The following is a 16246-nucleotide window of genomic DNA, read 5'->3' as shown; positions in this document are numbered from 1 at the left end:
AGCAATGCCAACTTCATTGTACTTGATGAAAGAAAGTACTTAATGTAGTCTAGTCTCAGTTACCTTGGTTTAAATGTCTATTGTCTCCAGTTTTTCTTTTAAAAATGTATTTGTAAATTTGTATTGACGGGGGTATTGTTGGACTGCAGAGGTTATTGTCAATGTGTGATTTGCGTTTTTATTTTACATAATCATCTAATGTGATAAACAGATTTTTTTTCTAATAAGTGTATATTTGAAAACCTATTAAGAAGTTTTGCAGTGTGAGAAAAAAAGTATGTGGGAAGGACCAAATAAAGAATAGTACAAACAAAACGGGGTAGAGATTCCTTTATCAAAAAACCAAATCAAACCAAACCAAACCAAACCAAACCAAACCATGTGGAGGGTAAAAATGATGATGAGGGCAGTGCCCCAGGTTTCTTCTCGATGTGATTAAACTAAACATACTCGTATGTACCAATCGTCTGAGAGGGTGTGCGGGGTTGAAAGGACTGCAAACCACCCTGCACCTTGAGAAGGTCGGAGTCGTCCCCGGGTGGGCTCGAACCACCAGCCTTTCGGTTAACAGCCGAACGCGCTAACCCATTGCGCCACGGAGACACCGCGGGCCCGTCTGGGGATAACCCTGATGATCAAGAACTCTGTCCATTTTTCGTTGCCGAGTAGTAGTCCATTGCCGGATGAATAAAGCTGCTTTGAACACTCATTCCAGGAGCGGTTTTGTGGACATATATTTTCATTTCTCTTGGAAAAATGCCTAGGTGTGGAATTCCTGGTATCAAAGAGAGGTACGTGCTAAACTTTTATAAATCCTGCCAAAACTTTCCCAACGTTGTGTACCCGTTTACATTCCCATGAACAAGGTGTGAGACTTGTGGTTGTTCCACATCTTCACCAAGGTTGGGTGTTCTCAGTCTTTATAATTTGAACCACTCTACTGGGAATGGTGTACTCTCTCTATGGTTTTAATATCCATGTCCCTGACAACTGATAATATTGAGCACTCGTCGATGTATCTTTTCATATAAGGCCATTTGTGTATCTTTCCTTCTGAGTTATCGCTTCTCTTGTCTTTTACCCATTTAAAGAATTTAGCTGGTGTGATGGTTAGGTTCATGTGTCAACTTGGCCAGATGACCCAGCTGTCTGGTCAAGCAAACACTGGCCTAACAATTGCTGTGAGGACGTTTGAGGCTGGTTAATAAACCAACAGGCTGGTTTATTAAATCATCAGTCAATTGACTGCAGCTGTGACTGATGACTCACCAAACGGCGTGCCTTCCACAATGAGAGAATGCAATTGGCTGGATTTAATCCAATTAATCAGTTGAAGACTTATAAGGCAGACAGATAGAGGACCTTCACTTCTTCTTCGGCTGCCCAGTGAAGCATTTCCTGAGGAGTTCGTTGAAGTTGCCGGTTCGTTTCCTGAGGAGTTCATCGAACACGTTCGTCGAAGATCCCACTTCGTTTCCTGAGGAGTTCATCGAAGTTGCCGGTTCGTTTCCTGAGGAGTTCATCGGACATCTTCCTTGGAGTTGACAGTTTGTTGACGGCTCTACGGAGTTTGGACTCGTGCGTGCTCACAGTTGCGTGAGTCACTTTTACAATTTGATAATCAGAGACACCTCTCATTGATTCTGTTTCCCTAGAGAACCCTAACTAATACAGGTGGTTTGATATTTTTATTATCAGGTTGGAGGTGCTCGTTCTACATTCCAGATACGGGCTTGTAGTCAGATGTGTTTTGTGAGTATCTTCTCCCTGTCTGTGGCTTGCCATTCACTTTCTTAACGATGTCTTTTGATAAGAAGGCATTTATGATATTGATGAGCCTAATTTATCACTTCTTTCTTTCATACTTACACTGTCTTCATCATGTTTAATAAATCTTGCCCTCTACCGAGTCACAAAGATATTTTCAAAATGTTTTATAGCTTTAGCGTGTATGCTTTTCCGGCTAGGATGTACCTTGAGTAAACTTTTGTGCGTAGTGTGAGGTAGAAATAAAGGTTTATTATTCCCCCAACACCTATGCCCAGTTGTTTCAGCACTGTTAACTGAAACGGTTTCCTTTCCCATTGATTTGAAAAGCAGCTGACCATATACGTGTGAGTCAGTTTGAGGCCTCTCAACTCAGTCCATTTCTCTACTTGTGTGGCCTGATGCCTCATGTACTCTTAAAATCAGGTAGTACAAGTCTTCCAGTTTTGTTCTTCTTTCCCATACAGCTCAGTAAATTTCAAAATACATAAAAACTGATGAAACCATCCCACAGAACAAGATATGCTGTTACTTAACCCCTCTCATTTCAGAGTGGGACAAATGCCCACACCTGTACTCATTGCCCCTCTGTGACCAAAGATCCTCTATTGTACCCTACGATGAGAATAAACCTCCACTTGTTTGCAGGGCTGATGAAGAGGCAAAATGCCTTCAAAAATCAGCAATGCATCTGGATTTTTCCTGGAGAAAAAAAAAAAAAAAAAAAGCTAATTTTCCAGGCCTTTGATCTTGGGAACAGTTTTCTTTAGTTGTGTCTAACCGTGAGATGTACGAAGCATTGTGTTATTTATTTACAATTTCCTCTCCTTTCAAGAGAGCTGGAGTCCTATGGAGGGTCCCTAATTCGCTAAGCTGAGGATTGGATGTGATGTTGCAATTTGGAGGCTGAAGGAGAGCTGACTTTTTGGAAAGAAGATGCAGGAGAGCCTGAGATATGGAGCAGAGACGAACAGGCAAGACCTAGAATGCTGATTTTCCGTCCGGCAGTGGATGTCTCTTCTTGGAGAAAGAGAAGAGATGAACTTTAGTGGAAGTAGCATATATTTAAAGGCCTTTGATGACATTTTCATTTGTTTATGTATAATTCTACTTTACCATCTTTATAAATATGGCCTAGGTGAGCTTGATGTGTTTGTTACGAGTATGGGTTTTTTTGGAATGCATATTTAAATAAAGATGACTACTGTACTTCAAATCTTCTTCCATGAACCTCCCAGATTCATGTTAGGTTCCACCAGCTGTGCACTAAAAGTAAAATGAGCCCAAGCCGGTGTGTGTGTGTGTGTGTGGGGGGGGGGTGTCTACCTGGGAAACTGCAATTAAAATTAAGAGGGGTGTGTGTTTTGGAGAGTCTCAACGACATTTGCTCTCCCTTCTCTGGTGGTTTTCCTGTTTCCTTTACATGCTGTCCTTTCTTCCAATAAGGGCAGTTGAAAACCAAAAAAGATTGCGTCCTTGGAATTCACAGAAATCCTGGGTAGGGAAGTTCAAGTGCTACCAAGTGGGAAGTCTGGGGATTGCCTAGTCACTGGTAGGCGGGCCATGTTGCATGCTTTGTGTACTCTGGCAAACTGGACCCCGGTACGCGACTCACCTTCCCCAGCGACGGGAGGACCCGGTTCCAGAGGAGGTCGATTTCGTAGTAAGTTTAGATCCCGAAATCTGACGGGATTTCTTCGCTTCCTTTTGACCTCTCCCCCACTATCCGTCCCCCAACAAGAGTGGATTCTCCGTTTTCATGTCGCGTCAGGACCATTTGAGGTTCCTCTTGGGCAGGACCGAAAGGAGCAGGTGGTTTCCCCTACATGTGGTTCCCCGCCCGGTGTCACCAGAGCTCAGGCTGACCCAGGACCTAACTCTCCTCTGGTGGGATCGGGGAGGAGCCGGGATGGTAGCACGTGCTGGGAAGCGGGATCAGAGGGAAGGGGACCACAATCTAAGTACATTCTTCCCCTCAACACCGCTCATCTGCTGTATTGGAATGTTCGGGGTAGCAGAATAAAATGGCCCCCAAGGTATCTCTGTAGACTGAACCGAAAGATGAGTGAGGCTCCAGAAAAGGCGAGAAGAAATGTCTGGAGCCATGTATGATTGTCATGAATTGCGCAGGCTCGCGGGTGGAGTTCGGGGGCATTCTACTGGCATGGAGCCGGCAGAGGCCAGGGATGTTGCTGAATATCCTACGATGCACGGGAGAGCCGCCCAGCAAAGAATTCTCCGATCCAAAACATCAACACTGCCCAGGTTCAGAAACCGTAGTGTGGATCAGTGTCCACACTTGACCGACGAGGAAACATGAATTGCTGACCAGTTGGATATTGGGTCTGAGGAAAACACCAGGGTCTACGTTTCTTGGACTCAGCATATGATGGAGTTTCCATCACCTAAGCTGGGCAAACCCCAGGTGCAGCAGGTTGTAGGGAGAAGATCGGGAGTTCAGTTCAGGACCCCGAGTCCTTGCTGGACCGAGTTTTCCTTCCAGGCTGTCCCCGATTCTGCGGAGATGGAGACGTCGGGGTCTCGGTGCTCGGCCCCCTTTTCTCCTTGGGCGCCTCCCCTCCAGCCTTCTCCCCTTAACCAGGTCCACAGGCCTGGCTCCCGCGACCATCTCTCGACACGCTGCCGCCTCGCAAAGGCGAATCTGGAGATCAGTTCGGAGGTACAGCCTGGAGATCCACATCGATCCTTGGCTTGTGGACCTGGCAGGACTTGCGGGCACAACACCGGCCCGGCAGAGAGCTCGGTGCGCCGCCTGCGGGCTCGCCTCGTGGAGAAAGCAGGGAGGCACCGGCCTTCGGGGACGATTCCTGGAGGGGTGCGCGCGGCGCCGGGAAGGTAGGTGAGCCGGGGCTTCCCAGGTCTCAGTGCACTGGTTTCTACACCCCGGAAGGAGCACCGTGGAAAAGACACGCTCGCCGGCTCCCTGGTGGTCTAGTGGCTAGGATTCGGCGCTTTCACCGCCGCGCCCCGGGTTCGATTCCCGGTCAGGGAAACGTTTTGCTCCGCAGAGGTCTACAGTGCTCCAAGGGCCACAGCACAACAGATTCCGCAACCACTCCTAAAGCTCCGAGGAAGGGGGCGAAATTCTAGTGGGCAGCTTCACAGTACGCGCTGAGTCTTCCCTTATGTCCAGACCAACCACCGATATGGTAATGCGGCAGTGACTTTAGACGGCTACTGACCATCTTCCCCAATAGGCACAGCCAAGCAGCGATTCAAATCCCTGTCCCGCTACAGTGAAGCCGCCGCGGAGGCGCAGCTGGGACTCAGCTCGGAATAACTGAGGGAGAGGCAGGGACAGAGGCAGAGGCAGAGGCCAATTCATGGCGATTGAAATGCCTCCCTTGGAAATGTGGTCAGCTCCGGCTCCTCGGCGCCGTTTGCTGGTAAAATGCTTACTAGGCGTTTGGAGGAGGTGACTGGGGGCGCGCTACCCGCGAGGGTGGGAGGGAGGCGAGCAGCTGGGTGAGGTCCTCGAGGGCTGCAGGTCGTCGTCTGTAGAGTAAGTGAGGCGGTGCAGGGCCCAACGCAGGCGGCTTGTGAGCTACGCAGAAATGGAAAAGTGTCATCGGTGCCATAAGCAGAAGGTAGGGGCAAAAATGAACACCACGAGATCAACACGATGGGATGTGTCACAGCAAAACCCCATAACCAGGCAGCGGATGGTATAGTTCAACCCCACCTAGGCACCTTCGGCGTTTCCTCTTTTCCAGTCTATCCTCCCAAGAGGTGTGGAGATAAATACTGTATCCGTTGTAACCCTAGAGGAGAGCGAGACCCAGGCAGGTGACGCCGAGTGACCCGACAGAGGCAGCCTGTGCAGTAAGCAGATGAGGCAGCGCAGTGGCTGGAGGTCTGCGGAGGCTGCTTCAAGGCGGCAGAGGTGGCGGTACGGTGGGCGGTGGTGGGCGGCTGGGGCGCTAATGACTTGGGCGAGAGCAATTTGGAAGGATGGCGGCGGGCGGGTGGCGGGGAGGGTGGTGACCGTGCGTGTGCAGTGAAGAGAGAGGAGGCTTTGCAGTGTGCGGGCGGGATGCATGTGCATACTTCCGTGGCATTGTAGATGCCACGACCACGAAGGTGGTTTTTCCAGGGCAAGGTTGGCCCACTGCACCCAGGGGCCTGCTGACCCCTGCGATTTCCCCACATGCGGGAATCTCGGCTGCATAATGTGTTGGTGGGGAGCTGCGTGCGCGCTGTGTCCCGACGTTTTCTCTTGTCAAGATAGAGTGGCGATTTCCCCGCCAGCGGGGGTTGGTCGGCAGTGCTCCTCTCCTGCGCCCGCCTTACCTAACCTCTGCTGATTTCTCCCCAGCTCTTTTCAGCGCTCCGAGCTCGGCCTGCCCGGATGCCGACAAGGCCACACAGCCGCGCTTAACTTACGCTTGCGCTTAACTTACGCTTGCGCTCCCGCTGCACACCCGGCACAGGGAGTCGGGCTCTGCCTGAGGTTTCCGCCTCAGGGCGGGGGTATTGCTCGCGGGAGGGACCCGGCCGGTTTAGCTTGCTCCTGCAGGACAAAGGGACTTCAACTGGCCTCGCCCTGTGGGGAAGGCATGCGACATGTGCCCTTCCCACGTGAGGAGAAGGCCTTTCCAGAGTCTCGTCGGGGGACCGAAGGAAGGAGGGGCCTCTTTCAGGAAGAAGAAAGCATGGTGGCCTGTGGTCGCAGGGAGGCTCCGTGGAGCCGAGCGCCCGACCTCTGCCTGGGTTATACAGATGCTTCCATATCACTCGGCTTGCTCCTCCCCCTCCCCGTCCTCCTCCTCCTCTTCTATCCTGGTGTTCTCCGAGTCCCTATCTTCCTTTTGTGCCTGGGAACCTCCCTCCTTCCACCCCAGATCACGCATTTCCTTGGGTTGTTCTGAGCTTTCCATAAGGGCAGAAAGGTGAGACGTGCCTTTAGTGTCCGAGAATTGTGATCTCGTCGTATTATTTTCATCAGTAATACCACCCGAATCAGTATTATCATCTAACTCATTTTTTCTAGCAGTTGCTTAGCTTTGACGTCTGAATATATTGATATACCTTTAAACACTACAGTTACCCTTGAATCATCAGTTGGTTCTGTTCTCTCATTATCAAAACTAATGCCGCAGAGAATACTTCAGGTAAGTATGCCTCGCAATTATTTTTCTTGTATCCATCCTACCGCCAACCAAACTACCTGTGAGAATTTTTGCCAACACTCAGGCCCTTGAGGGCAAATTTCCCTAGATTGGCACCATCTCAGGTTGAGGACTCTGGGCAGTTGGCACAACATGCTGGCTTCCTTGGCACTGATTTATTTTTCTCTGCTCTCTTCTGCTTTGTTTGCCTGGTGCCAACTTCCTAATATGAAGTGGCCAGTTCGGGCTATACTTTCTTTCACTGGGCAAGGATAACGTGGAGGGCATTCCCACATGGAGCCCGTGGCCTCCTCTCCTCCAAAGACCCGTCCAAGCCACAGGGAATCCCAGAATTCCTCACCCACGTGTAGCGTTTCCACACCCAGGGCTGTGTGAGTGTGTGTGGGGAGTGGGGGGGCTGTGTTGAGGTGTCAAGGGATAGCCTTTTGGGAAGAGATAGTTAATGGATGGGGCTTGCCTGGGTAGACGGTGCAGAACACCCCCTGGTTGCAGGAGGCCTGTGAGCAAGCGGTAAGGGAAAAGCTCTCACCATGCTTCCTTTCTCTGGTGTGGCATCCGAGTCACCCAGGGACTCTAAATTCAGCTTTACCCTCCAGGTGATTTTGAAGGTCTAGTTGTCAAAGGAAGAGAAAACAATATATTTTATTTAACTGTGTGGCTTGTGTGTTTGTTTGCTTGCTTGACGGATAGCTTTCAAAAGTTTAGACCTAAGGCCCTTGGTAAGCCTGCAACTAACACTTGCAGGTGTCAGTGGAGAACGTAGAAATGCAGACCTCAAAGCTCCCTCTGCCCTGAGGCCGAGTGCCAACTCTAGTTTATTGGGTCTCTTCTGTTCAGTGTTCTTGAGGACAAGGAGAACAAAGGTCAAGGTTTATCCCAGGCGAATTTGAGAAGTCCCGAAGGAGGTGGTCCTCACCACCCTAAGGTGGAACCCCAATTCCCACCTCCCAGCGTAAGGGTGATGCGATCTGGCCCTGCCCCTTCAAATCCCAGGGTTCTTTGTAAAAGGCAGTCTTGACTTTACAAACCGTAGAAGGGGAAGTTTAAAAAGTACACGAGAAATCGTGGCCACAGACTTGACCTCTAGTGGATTTTCCCGTTCGAGTACACAGCCTGGGTAGTCAGGGGAACCTTAGGGCATCAGGATTGATGTGGTGTTCCCCAAGTGCCTGTCAGAGGCAAGATCAGAAACTCTCGGGAGGAGAATATGCTCATCGTGAGACATTTGAAGAGGATCAACTAGCATCTAGAATTCAGTTACAAAACCGTAGGAAGGAAATCCCGTGTATTTGGCAGTTTAGAATTCTTTTTGGAAGGCAGAGATGAAAAGAGAACTTAGAAAATACTCCGAACTGAATGGAAATTCATGTGCTGTGTACACGGCAGAAGGTGCAGCTAAGCCAGTCCTTAGAGGACAATATTCAGCTTTCCACGTCAATATGAGATACTTAGGATGATCATCAGTGAGCTGAGACTCCCAGTCGAAAGACTTTTACATGAAGGCTGAAAATGGCCAAAGCAGATGGGAGCCATAACAGCCTCTTCAACAAATGGAGCTGGGAGATCTGGATTTCCATATCCAAAAGAATGAAAGAGGACCCCTATCTCACACCCTACACAAAAATTAACTCAAAATGCATCAAAGACTACTTAGTACCATAAAACTGCTAGAAGGTAATGTAGGGAAACATCTGCACGACCCTGTATTAGGAGGTCCCTTCTTAGACCTTACCCCCAAAGCACAAGCAATGAAAGAAAAAATAGATAAATTGGAACTCCTGAAAACCAAAAGCTTCTGTACCTCAAAGGAATTTGTCAAAAAGGTGAAGAGGCTGCCAACTCAATGGGAAAGAAATATTTGGAGACCATGTATCTGATAAAAGTCTGATATCTTGCACATGTGAAGAAACCCTACAACTCAATGACAAAAGTACAAACGACCCAATTAGAAAAGATATGAAAAGACGTTTCTCTGAAGAGGAAATACACATGGCTAAAAAACACATGAAAAAAAGAAGTGTTCATCTTCACTAGCTATGAGGGAGATGCAGATTAAGACCACAATGAGATACCATCTCATACCAATTAGAATGGCTGCCATTAAACAAACAGGAAACTACAAATGCTGGAGAGGATGTGGAGAGATTGGAACGCCTCTTCATTGTTGGTGGGACCGTATAACGGTACAGCCACTCTGGAAGACAGTCTGGCAGTTCCTCAGAAAACTAGATCTCGAGTTACCCTTCCATCCAGCAGTTTCACTTCTCGGTATATGTTCTCCGAAAGCAGTGACACGAACAGATGTTTGCATGCCGATGTTCATAGTGGCATTATTCACAATTGCCAAGAGATGGAAACAATCTGAATGCCCTCCAACAGATGAGTGGATACACAGAATGTGGGTACATACACGCGATGGAATACTACGCGGCAGTAAGAAGGAACGAGGTCGTGAAACATATGACAACATGGATGAACCTCGAAGACAGAATGCTGAGTGAAATAAGCCAGGCGCAAAAGAGAGACTGTGTGTTACCACTAATGTGAACTCTGTGAAAAATGTAAAATCAATGTCTCATGTGGCAGAAGGTAGGGGAGGTAGAGATAGACAGCAACTAGTGAAGCAGGAACGATAACCTAAGAAGAACAGATAAGGTGTGCAGAGTAATCTTAATGTTATGGGAATGCTCAGGAACGACTATGGTTTGTTAATTTCGGTGGGGGTGCGGGTGGGGGTGGGGGGCGGGTTATGCTAGCAACATGTTGGAAAGCAATGTAGTTATTTTAGGTTATTCGTTTTTCTGATTGTCTTGTTTGGTTTGAAATGTTTTCTTTGTTTTTTAATTTTTTTGATAAATATAGTTAAAAAACAAAACAAAACAAACACCCACATGTGAGCAGAAATTCAATATGAAAGCAGGAGTTTAGAAAGTAGAAATAAAAAGACAGAAGAATAGACGAAGGACGTTAAGTATGGGTTCTCCAGTGAGTTGTGCGGGTTTGGTTTGGCTTTCTCGGGGCCGCTGCTCCTGGCAGGGGGGCCCCCCGGTATTGGGATGCAACGGATGGGCTGAGTGAGTGCACTTGCTAATCCAAGCCTTCAAAAGGGTAGGGAGGGGGTGGAGCCAAGAGCCGCAGGGCACCCAGTGCATTGGCCGGGAATCGAACCCGGGTCTCCCGCGTGGGAGGCGAGAATTCTACCACTGAACCACCAATGCTACTCTCAACTCAGCCTCACAGCACTCGGCTCCAGGTAGACAGGGGAGGTAACGATGAGGCTCAGCTTCCCTGGGCACCACGGTCTTCCTACTCTCCCTTTCACGCTCGTACGGCAGTGGCCTTCCAGAGCCACGAAGCATCGCGCCCAAACTTACACTGCCGTTCCTTAGGATTTGAGACCTTAATCTCCGCACCGAGCTGCTGCACCGTGCTTGCGCTTTTCTTTAGCCGTGGCCTCGAAATCAGCGTTTCCTCCAGGTCTTTCAGGAGGGATGTGGGTGATCTCAGCGAGTATCGTCTCGACCCTTTAGGACCTCATATGTCTTTTTGTCCGGCCTGCAGGGGAAAGAGCCGCCACGTTTCCGGCTTCTCCGAACACCCGACGAGTGGTTGCGCGGTTCGTGGGAGCCAATGTGGTTAGATTTGATCACCCCCAACATTCGCCGCACCCCGGCTCCTCTCGCTCCCACCGGACGGCAGTGACGTCCTGGCTCAGCCTGAGCCCCGGAGACGCTTAGCTATGAGGGACATGTCGGGGAAACCAGCCGCCCCTTTGGTCCTGTCCAAGAGGAGCCCCCAAAGAGTCCTGACTGGAGAGAAAGGCGCTGAGTCCTCTCCTGTTCGGGAAGGTGCTGGGGAGAACTAGCTCAAAGGGGAGGGAAGAAATCCCGCGGAGATTCCCATAGCTAAAAGGACCAAGACGACGACCTCCTCGGGAACCGGTTGCTCCCATGGCTGGCCTCCAGTTTGCCCAAGTACACAAAGCAGACGACCTTGACCCGCCTACCACGGAGTATGCAATCCCTAGTCCTCTGTGACGAAGAGCAATTAAGCTTCCCTTTCCGGCAGCTCTGTGGATCCCAAGGATGCAACTGCCCTTCCTTGAAGAAAGGATCCTGTGTGAAGGAGCTAGGGAATCCACTGTAGTCGGAAAGCCACACTGAGTGCCACCATCACAAGCACTCCGCCCTTAGTTTTGATTGCATTTTCCCAGGTAAACTCGCCAGGTTGGGCCCATTTTACTTTCTAAATGCACTGTTTCTGGGACCTAAGATGAGGCTAGGAGGGTCGCTGATGAACATTTGAAGTATTACGGTCATCTTACTCACTTCAAAACACTGTGTCATAAACACACCAAGCTCACCTGTACCAACGCGCCCCTCACCCCTCCCCCGCCCCGAGACGGGAAGGAAAAATTATATATAGCCAAAGAAAAATGTTAAACATGGCCTTAAAAACTGCTGTTTCCACTGAAGTTCCTCTTCGCTGGATATGCCCATCCAGGATGTTCTCTTTCTGACAGCCACTCCCAGACATGGCAAGCGGTTTTCTGTTTCCAGGCTTTTCTTCTCCACTCTGCATCTCATTCTTACACCCGTGTTCTTTCACAGGCAGTGAAAAGTCAACTCTGCCTCAGTCTCCAGCTTGCAACGGAGGGCTCTGTCTTTCCTAGCAGGAAGGGGAAATTAGAAATCTCACAAGGCTTTCTTTGAACATTTCATGGTTGTGCATAACTAAAGAAACTTTTCCTAAAACCAAAATCCTGCCTGAAAAGTGAGTTTGTTTATTAGTTAGTTAGTTAGTTAGTTAGTTAGTTAGAAGTTTGTCTGTCTGGTTGGTTGGTTGGTTGGTTGGCTGTTTTTCAGGAAAATATCCAGACTCAGTGCTGAGTGTTGAAGACACCCCCCCTCCCCGCCCCCGCGGTTTGCAGCAGAGGATTTGTGGCCACTAGGGGGCAACCAGTACATGTGAGCACCTGTGTCTCACCCTGAAGAGAGAGGGTTTGAACTTCAAACATCATACTTTGATCCGTGTGACAGTTATCCCGGTTTCTGCACATTTCAAACTTTAGTGAGCCTTGTGTAGAGGAAGAGAACTGTACTGTCTGACTTTGCGACTCCCTAGAAGCTACGCAAGGCAAGGCAGTTTTGCTAGTGACAACAGGATGCACAAATAGATAGGTGGAGAATTAAGAGATCGGAAAAGAAGCGACGGGGTCAACTGGTTTTGAGTGAGTGCAGTTGAACAGGGAAGGGTAGGATGCTGGGCAAGAGGCGGTGCCGAAGGCCCTTGGGACTTGGCGCGGAACACTGCGAATACCGGGCGCCTAAGACCTGGGGCTGGTTGCATTCGTCCAGTGCCTGCCACCACTCGGTAGGTGTCAAGCAAGCGCCACGGAGTGCGGGAGAGTGGAGTCAGGAAAAGAAGCTGTTTCCGCCCGGTTTCGAACCGGGGACCTTTCGCGTGTGAGGCGAACGTGATAACCACTACACTACGGAAACCGCACGGCCTACCGCTGCTGGTGTTGCGTCCTGGAAAATCCCGCCCTGCTGTCCCCAACCGTTGTGGTTTGCAATGTACCAAACTCAACTGGGTTTCGAAAAATTCGTGCACCAGCAGCCAAGTGGCGGAAAAAGGTCTCGGAGAGCACCGCGAGATTCTTTGGGGCAGAGGAGACTGCTGCGACCCAAAGGCCCTGGCTTAGGGTTTTGCGCCTAAGGACCCCGAGCCCCACACGCTGGATTCAGTCTTCCGCATCTCGCTTGGTTCTGGAACTAAGCGCCCATGGACAGGATTCGCCTTGACAGGCTCTCCAGCTCCCGGGAGCTGCAGGAGCCGGCCGTTTCTGCTGCTCCGCCGCGTCCCCGACGCTCCCCACCGCGGACAACCGCGCCTCCCGGGTTGCGGACGAGAGTCTCGGTGGCACTCTTCACGGCACCGGCGCTCGGGGTTCTTGGCTCCTGACAAATGATCCATGCTTCGAGTTCACCCGGGGATTCCTCCTTTGCCTGCCGCTGTCGCTCTTTCTATTCCACTCAGTTGAAGTCCAGTACTTCCGTCACGCCTTCGGGTTTTCGCCGGTACCGAGGCAAAGCCTCGAACCTTCGACGCAGGTCCACACACAGTCGGCCGCCTATGCTGAATTCCTTTGAAGGCTAGTCTTGAGGCCGAGTAACGACTGCAAAAGTGTCAGGGCGGTGACCAGGTGGAGGACCCAGGGACAAGCCCACACAGATTTCACAATCGCTCCAATGATTCCTTACCTGTCTTGAGTTTCTCTTCCAAGGGCACTTTTATTCACCCTTTTCCATACTTGAGCCATCGTTTTGTTTGCCTTTTAAATACTTCCTGCTCAACAGGTCGTGGACTGCCAGTTTTCACACAGACCCAAGGGCGGTTTTCAGAGAAAGGTAGCGTCTGGAGACGTCTACACGTTGTCCTCACAACAAAAAGCCAAAGGGGAGAGAGAGTTTCTTTTTGCTGAAAGACCGTCACATTCTCTCTCCCTCCCTCCATCTCTCTCTCTCTCTCTCCCTCACTCTCTGTTTCTCTCTCTCTTTCTCTGATGTCGGGGGAAGATTGTGCGATTTTCGCCCCAACAATGTATTTTCTTTTGCGGTGGTTTCAGTGCTCCTTTCACTCCAGAAGTTCAGGGGATTCCAATCCGGAGAAGTCGAGGGTCACGTGCTCACTGGAAAGCTGATCGCGGTGTTTGGCATGTCCTGCTTTCCCTCAAACTGGAGACGTGGCGCGACTGGTCTAAGGTATCTTCCCCAGCGATGGAGGGCCCAGCTCAAGACCAAGCGGACTTCATGGTAGCTTTAGATCAGAAAATTTCATGACTCTTTCCACCCCCAATCCGCCACTCCTTCTCTCTTGTGTCTTCTCTCCCGCCTACCCTGACCACGAAGAGTAAGAGGTTTCACCACCTTCCTATCGGGTCAGGACCCTTTAGGGCCCCTCCTTGATAGGACAAAGGGGACAATTATCCTTCTCCTACAGGAGCGGAAAGGGCAGGCAGCATCACGGGACCTGCAACTCTCCATGTGAGCCCTAGAACCCCGCGCCACCTGCGACTCGCCGGTTTCTTGCTAATCCGGTAAAGTCCCACCCCAAGATTCTGTGCTACCTGATGCGATCCGGCTAAAGGAGTCGCACCAAGGTGGCCTCAGCCATGTTCCTGGGCCTCGAGGACAGACCAGGAAGAGCAGATTCAGAGTGGCAGCGGCAATGGCGACCCAAACCCAGCATCCGAATTCAATTTCCTCAAACCCTAAATTCTGAGCGAGTCGAGGGTCGCGCGTTAAATTGACCACCCCTCCTTTGTCAGAAGAGTCATTTGCTCAAATGCAGAGATCACGAAAGGGAAGGATTTTATTGGCCAACGTCTACACTTCGCAGACGAGAAAACATGAATCTGTGACCAATAGGGTGCAGGGTTATGGGGGAGACACGGGCGTCAAGGAGAAGTCTGTTTTGTTGTTGTTGTTTTGTTTTGTTTTTGTTTTGTTATGTTTATCTGTTGGTTTCTTTGATTTTCAGCAGTGTTGGAAGGATGGAGTTACCATCAACTAATATTGAAAACTGCAGGTGCAGAAGGTTTCCTGGGGGAACATCCAGGGTTCAAGTCAAAGCCTGGGAGGGCTTGGGAGGCTTGCTTGAAAGAGAACTCCACCCAAGAGGTGTGCATCTGTCTAGGTCCACTTGCCTGTGTATGTGCTGGAAACGCTGGGGTTTGGGGAGAGGGGCTCAGTGATGGGCCCATTCTCACCCGCGGTGCTTCCTCTCTTACCTCCTCCCGGCAGCCTCAGCCTCGTCTACTGCCCTTGATCAGGAGACAGTCTCTCCTAACGCTGCCTCCTTGGAATGGCGTATCCCTAGATCAGTTCGTTGGAGCTACCGAGACCATCAACGCACTCCGTGACTTACGGACCTGGAGGGTTTCCCAGGCGCGCCCATGGGCCTGGCAGAACGCTGGGTGCTTCTCATGCTGGCTGGTCTTTTGGAGAAAGCAGGGAGAAACGACCTTCGGGGACATCCCTGGAGGGGTTGGCGGCGTCCGGAAGGGTAGGCGGGCCATAGCTTCTCCCAGCTCGGTGCAAGGAGCGATACAGTCGGCAGGATACAGAAAAGAAAAGGAGCAAGCTGAGCTCCCTTGTCGTCCACAGCCTAGTTATCTGGTGTATTCACTTCGACTTTGCGGTTTGGTTCCCGGTGGGCGAACCCCTTTGCAATGTCTCTCTTCACGCTGGAAACTTCCCCTTCGTCCGCCTAATAGTAGTGTGCCGCGGAATCCAAATGCACACGTGCCGGCGCAAGGAACCCCAAAATGCCGGTGAGGGGGAATAGAGAAGTCCAGCTGGGCGCGTCCTAAACCCGGTGCTGGCCACCCAGCCGCTTAGCTTGCTGTAGGAGGCCCTCTTCGAAACACTTCCCCCTTCTTTTCCAGAGGACGCAGAGGTTCTTGCCTTATCTGCATCACACGCAGGGAAGAGTGGCTTACGAGGGTTCCTGAGCATCCGCCCAGGTCTACAGAGCCATGCCATGCAGAGATTCGAATCCCCGTCGGGCCACCTTCCCGTCGGGTCCGCGTACTTTGCCACCGCCTCCCAAAGGGCGCAGTTCCGACTGAGCTCCGAGTAACTGAGGCAGAGGCTGGGCCAGAGGCAGAGAGGCAGAGGCAGAGGCCAATTCATGGCGATTGGAATGCCTCCCTTGGAAATGACGGGGTCAGCTCCTGCTCCTCGGCTCCGTTTGCTGTTAAAACGCTTACCGGGCGTTTGGAGGAGGTGAGTGGGCGCGCGCTACCCGCGAGGGTGGGAGGGAGGCGAGCGGCTGGGTGAGGTCCTCGAGGGCTGCAGGTCGTCGTCTGTAGAGTAAGTGAGGCGGTGCAGGGCCCAACGCAGGCGGCTTGTGAGCTACGCAGAAATGGAAAAGTGTCATCGGTGCCATGAGCGGAAGGTAGGGGTAAAAATGAACACCACAAGATCAACACGATGGGACGTGTCAAAGCAAAACCCCATAACCCGGCAACGGATGGAATAGTTCACCCCAGCTAGGAACCGCGCGCATTTCCTCTTTTCCAGTCTATCGTCCCAAGAGGTGTGGAGATAAATATGTGTCCGTTGTAACCCTAGAGGAGAGTGAGACCCAGGGAGGTGACGCCGAGTGACGCGACAGACGCAGCCTGTGAGGTATGCAGATGAGGCAGCGCAGTGGCTGGAGGTCTGCGGCGGCTGCTTCAAGGCGGCGGAGGGGGCGGTGCCGTGGGCCGTGGTTGGCGGCTGGGGCGCGAGTGACTGTGGCGAGAGCGGTTTCGAAGGATGGCG

General features: G+C 51.0%; 5 non-coding genes across 5 annotated transcripts; 2 read left to right on the top strand and 3 right to left on the bottom strand.

The window, feature by feature from the left end:
- Positions 1–529: 529 nt before the first annotated feature.
- On the bottom strand, positions 530–603 carry TRNAN-GUU. The gene has a single exon. It is a non-coding gene; the product is annotated as a tRNA-Asn (tRNA).
- Positions 604–4708: 4105 nt separating this feature from the next.
- On the top strand, positions 4709–4780 carry TRNAE-UUC. The gene has a single exon. It is a non-coding gene; the product is annotated as a tRNA-Glu (tRNA).
- Positions 4781–5831: 1051 nt separating this feature from the next.
- Positions 5832–5994, top strand: LOC119528294. The gene has a single exon (XR_005215610.1). It is a non-coding gene; the product is annotated as a U1 spliceosomal RNA (small nuclear RNA).
- Positions 5995–10064: 4070 nt separating this feature from the next.
- On the bottom strand, positions 10065–10135 carry TRNAG-CCC. Its single transcript has one exon. It is a non-coding gene; the product is annotated as a tRNA-Gly (tRNA).
- Positions 10136–12345: 2210 nt separating this feature from the next.
- Positions 12346–12418, bottom strand: TRNAV-CAC. Its single transcript has one exon. It is a non-coding gene; the product is annotated as a tRNA-Val (tRNA).
- Positions 12419–16246: the final 3828 nt, after the last annotated feature.

This window comes from Choloepus didactylus, chromosome 2 (assembly GCF_015220235.1).
Source record: "Choloepus didactylus isolate mChoDid1 chromosome 2, mChoDid1.pri, whole genome shotgun sequence".
Classification (NCBI taxonomy): domain Eukaryota; kingdom Metazoa; phylum Chordata; class Mammalia; order Pilosa; family Megalonychidae; genus Choloepus; species Choloepus didactylus.
This window is presented reverse-complemented; position numbering and strand designations above follow the sequence as displayed.